This window comes from Momordica charantia, assembly GCF_013281855.1.
Source record: "Momordica charantia cultivar OHB3-1 chromosome 11 unlocalized genomic scaffold, Mcharantia_2.0 BLBB01000011.1, whole genome shotgun sequence".
In the NCBI taxonomy this organism is placed as follows: domain Eukaryota; kingdom Viridiplantae; phylum Streptophyta; class Magnoliopsida; order Cucurbitales; family Cucurbitaceae; genus Momordica; species Momordica charantia.
Window position 1 is genome coordinate 17,000,765 of NW_028275159.1, and position 5,647 is coordinate 17,006,411.

The 5,647-nt window shown below is 41.3% G+C and overlaps 1 non-coding gene across 1 annotated transcript; it reads right to left on the reverse strand.

Moving 5' to 3' along the window:
• Positions 1-3,681: 3,681 nt before the first annotated feature.
• LOC148208219 (small nucleolar RNA R71) lies at positions 3,682-3,788 on the reverse strand. The gene has a single exon (XR_015789157.1). It is a non-coding gene; the product is annotated as a small nucleolar RNA R71 (small nucleolar RNA).
• Positions 3,789-5,647: the final 1,859 nt, after the last annotated feature.

A 5,647-nucleotide genomic window follows, 5' to 3' on the forward strand; every position in this document is an offset into this window, starting at 1 on the left:
GGTTTGCCGAGCTATCCTCGACGTAAGGGTTCCTTGAGGTAGGAGCTAAGGTCGGACCTCCTAAAACGTCGTCTGAACTAGAGGAACTAGAAGACCCAGACGACGAATCCCTAGACGAGCTACTCATCGCCAGACCTGATTGGGAGGACTTAAAAGAACTATCTAAAGAAAGAGGGAGAGAGTACCTGACTTGGAAATGGCCGAGGTACACGAAAACTCAAAAGTGAAAAGTAAAAAGTGAAAAGTGAAAGACTTTCGCCTTTTATAGGACAGCCCGGAGGCACGAGAGCCGTTCGATCAAGGAGGAATCGACGGACAAGATCCGCCCACGCCAGGCTGTCCCCACGACGACGTTTGGGTTCCCGAAGCAGAAGCTAAGGCTGACGACATCCATGACGTCACACATGCACGCGTGGATTCGACCCGTCCCCAGTTAGCTCGGAGGACTTCGCCGAGCCGACCTCCGCCCCGCCGAAGTGGGGGCCAATGTTGGAGGCGAATCCTGGCCTGCCACGTGTCATGATCGAAAAGGTGAGTTGGTTAAACACGCGGGCGAAATGGAGAAAGCGGCTCCAAACTACTCAGGTCGGCAGTCAGGGTAGGACCTATAGTGCCGAGCTGAGCTGATACAGAGTCCGTAACAGTGTCCCTTCCGTGCCCGAAAACACGCCGCGATTTTAGGGTGTGTCAGAATTCCTGTCGGGCCCAGTTTCTATAAATAGAAACCCTTGCCTTAAATGCAAGGTACGCAATCCCAAGTAGACTCGGCAGGTTAGCTCGGACTAGAACTAACTAGCTCGTAGGAGTGCTAACTTTGTTTTGCAGGTCTCAAGAAGGGTTCAGGGAAGGTGTGGGACCGTTGGCCATAGTTCGTCCTGAGCATTCTGATCTAAATCGTATCTGAGCTCAATCGATTTCGAGCTCAAACATTTGTTATGATAAGAGTGCCTTCACTTCTCTGGAACCTATATCTACCGTGGTCATACTACCCAAAAATTCACATATAAATGTTAAATACGTTGGTACTGTGTTTATTCTTGGTTCTATTATTCTACGTGACGTACTTTATGTGCAAGAGTTCAAATATAACCTCTTATACATTAGTGCAATGGCCATGGATGGAAAATTTTTGGTTCAATACCCTGCTAATTGTGTTGAAATTCAGGACATGTCCGCTATGATGATGATTGGCAAGGGTAGTTTACGTGAAGGTCTTTACATATTGGAGCATGTTGTTGTTGTTTCTGTTGGGTGTGTTGCTGTAAACCGTAGTTTGTAATTAATGTAAAAACAAATTTATATTCAATATAGTTTTATTCAATCATTTGTTGTTGAATTCATAGCAATGCATTATCCAAATCCAATAAACTAAACATCGAAGGTTATTATCATGTAACCGGGACAATATATATACTGGGTATATATTTGATATACTCTCGATATACAAGTGGATAATGTCCCGGGATTAACCTAAGGGGTTTATAGTATACGGATAAGGCTGGGTACTTTATCTTGGCAACACTATGGATATGGCCCACTTTGTAAATGTTATAGACTACCTGATCCAGGTCGTTCGTGTGGAGACATGCAAGTGGAAGTATCCTATATAATGAGTTTGTATAAGACTGGACCACAAAATAGCTGATCTTTAGATGTAATGCCGCTGACTAACAGATTGATATTTCATAGGATGACTGAAAACTCTCCTAAAGAGAGTTATTTGTGTCTAAAATTCGCGTAAACTAGCTAAAGATAGCCTTATCTAGCCCCCATATTCACTGAGTTGTGCCTTATTTGCAAAGAAATCAAGGTTCTCCTGTATAATGCTGGCATTTATATAAATGATCTAATTTTGAGCATTTTGCTGTAGCATTGATGATTCTACAGCATCGGATCCAAAAAAGAGACAAAAAGCAGCAAGCTGACAGTGAAAAGACTTCTCAACGAAATTTACCACAGTAACTAGAGCTTTCACCCAGGAGTGAGAGCTGGGTCCCACAGTGCTTGTTTTGTTGCCGTAAAATCGGAGGGTAGTATAAAGGCCACAAGAAAGAGAAGCCTCCACATACACAAGACTATTCCATTTAATTCTTGTAATCACTTAACCCTCATTTCATGAAAACCTCTTCAACCGTTCGAGGAAGTCAAAAGGAGAAGAAGACCAGACAACTGTAGCTGAAAAAGAAACCGAGAACTCTTGTTGGGAGATGATCTTCAACTCCCTCTCTTCATCTTTTAAGCTCGTTGTATTGTTTTTATTCCTATATTTTTTATTCCTCATATGACATTGTTTAGCTAATTATCTTGTGTAAGGGGGAGATGTTGTGAACTCATTCCAAGGGTTGTAACTTTGTTGTTATGCATTAATGATAGTGTGTTTTGAGTTGAAGTTGTTTTCCCATTTTATTTTCAATATGCTTGATCACCATATCGAAATACCTTCTTATTAACCTTTGGAAAAATGTATTAGGGAGCAAAAAACTTTACCTCGAGAAAGATTCTACTTGAGTTAGAGTGTGGTAACTTAGGGATAAGCACCGCCTAGCTTGGTTAAAAACTGTTCATATATGCTGTTATCGTTTGTTTAAGAACCCTAATGGCAGAGAATCTGGGGTATTTGGAAAAGCATCTTGTCTGTTTAACCACTACTTCACTTCATTAATGCTGCAGCATTGTCAGAGTAGCCCAGAAAGAGTAATTGTTCTCTCCCCCTTACGCCCTTACTTTAATAAAAAGTTACTCGTTGATCGTTTATGTTTGGTAGCTTTAGCGAATATTAAATGTGTTTATGAATATATTTGAACCGCCTGCATTACTGTTTGCTTTAGCATTTACTCAGAAGAAAAATTATTTAGTTTAATACACGATTTTCTTGGGTGAATATTGAGTGTTTGGGCACTTAGTCTCTGTGAATTCGAACTTTTTATTACTTGCTGCGACGATTGTGTATACTTGCATGTATAAGAATTGGTCACATAATCCGAACCAATAAGTTTTTGGCGCCATTGCCGGGGACTAAATTGCTCAGCACTTTGTATTTTGCTTTAAGAAATTTTGTGCTAGATATTTGACTACTGTGTTGGTGAACTGTGAAGGTGAATGCACGATTTGCAAGGGTTAGAGTATCTGCTGGACAACGAAATTGAACGCACATTCCATCAGAGAAGGAGAGAGTATCGTGGACAACAAGTGGAAATTAACCCAATGAATCACCCACCAAGGCTCCCCAACCCAACAGTTGAGTAACACAAAGGAGAGATGGCTGAACCAACAGCTGTGCCCCCTCTTAACGCCATCCTGTTGGCAGATGATAGAGATAGAGGTATAAGAGATTATGTTGTGCCTGCACTCCACGGTTTTCATCCAATTATAGCAGGACTAGAGATAGAAGCTGAACGATTTGAATTGAAGTCTGTGATTTCAAATGCTTCAAACAGTGGGCCGATTCTATGGGAACCCATCGAAGACCCACATCTCCATTTAAGATACTTCTTGGAAATGAGTGACTCCTTTAAGATGCAAGGAGTATCAAAAGAAGCATTGCCTTTGAAATTGTTCACTTACTCATTGAGGGACAAGGCAAGAGATTGGTTGAACTCTATGCCAACAGAATCCATTACCTCTTGGAATGACCTCGCTGAGAAATTCTTGATAAAATACTTTCCCCCAAGTAAGAATGCCAAATTTAGAGGGGACATCAACAACTTCCAGCAAAGAGGAGGAGAATCCGTGAGTGAGTCATAGGAAAGGTTTAAAGAGTTGCTCAGAAGATGCCCGCACCATAGCCTGCCAAAGTGTATTCAAATAGAAACATTTATAATGGACTGGATGAAGCAACCATAATGGTTGTTGATGCATCTGCTAATGGAGCCCTATTATCTAAATTGTACACAGAAGCAATGGACATATTAGAAAGAATCTCTTCCAATAACTACCATTGGTCAGTTTCCAGAGCTATAAATGACAGAGGCAACTATGGGGCGGCTAGCACTAATGAAATGACCTCCCTGAAAGACCAAATTGTAAACTTAACCAACACGGTAAATAACATGAGTGCTGCTACAACATCATCCATTACCCCTGGATTAAGCAAGGTAATGGCAATTTCTTGTTCTTACTGTGAAGGTGATCACTCGTATGACTCTTGCCTAGGAAACCCAGGGTGGAGGTAGCACCCAAATTTCAGCTGGGGAGGAAATTAAGGTTTTCATGGAAATCATAACGTCAGACATTATCAGCAGAAAACAATCCAACAACCAAGACTATTGATGTCGAATCAACATCAAGGAGCAAGGCCAATAACTAACCCCCCAAATTCTATGGAAGCTCTGATGAGAGATTATATGACCAAGAATGATGCATTGATTCAAAGCCAAACTGCTACTTTAAGAAATATGGAAGTTCAACTGGGACAAATGGCTAGTGAATTGAAAAACATACCACAAGGTACCCTGCCAAGTGATACTGAGAATCCTAAGAGAGAAGGGAAGAAGCAATGTCAAGCGTTGACTCTTCGTGGTGGGAAGGCATTACCACTCTTCTACCCGTCTCTGATGTAAGAAGATAATGTAATACAGCAGAAGGAACCTCAAACAGAAAAGATAACTGAAAGTGTAGTAGAGAATATGACCATTGAAGATGATATAGTGAACAATGTGGAGCATCAGCTGAGCAAACGGGACAACCAGAACCCGTGGCATAGCAGGAAGTTGGGAAGCAAACTAAGCCTAAGATCAACAAAGGAAAGAGGGCAGCAGAAAGTGGACCAGTTGAAGAAGTCTCAATGGAAACTCCAGTACAAAAGAAAGTAAAAATTCCAATGGAGCACAAAGCACCACCTCCTGATTAACACACCCTTGGTGGAAGCACTGGAGCAGATGTCAAACTACGTTAAATTTCTTAGGGACATATTGGCAAAGAAAAGAAGACTAGGGGAATTTGAAACAGTGGCTTTGACAAAGGAATGTAGTGCAATCTTGATAGGAAAGCTTCCTCAGAAAATGGGCGACCCAGGGAGTTTCACCATTCCTATGTCTATAAGGGGAAAGAATGTAGGGCATGCTCTGTGTGATTTGGGAGCTAAAATCAACCTTATGCACCTATCAGTGTATCAAAAGCTAGGGACTGGTGAAGCAAGACCCATAACTGTCACCCTACAGTTGGCAGATAGGTCCATTACACATCTAGATGGTAAGATTGATGATGTTTTAGTGCAGGTGGACAAATTCATCTTTCCAGCTGACTTCATCATCTTGGACTATGAAGCTGACAAAGAAATCCCAATTATTTTGGGAAGACCGTTCTTATCCACGGGTAGAGCCTTAATAGATGTACACAATAGAGAGCTCACTATGATAGTTAATGACCAGCAGGTGACATTTTCTGTTTTAATTCCATTAAATTCCCTGCAGATGTAGAAGAGTGCTATTTGTTAAGGCTTGTAGATAATTTGCTGAGTGAAGAGATGCAAACATAAGAGCTGCTAGAACAATTAGAGGAGTAGTTGACCAGAATTTTAGAAGAAAAGGAAAAAGAAGCCAAGCTGATCCGAGACAGACCAAATGATGCCCCATCTGACAAAGTCTACAAGAAAGCATTTGAATCGCTAGAGTTGAATGATAGAGCATAAGCACCATTGCAACCATCT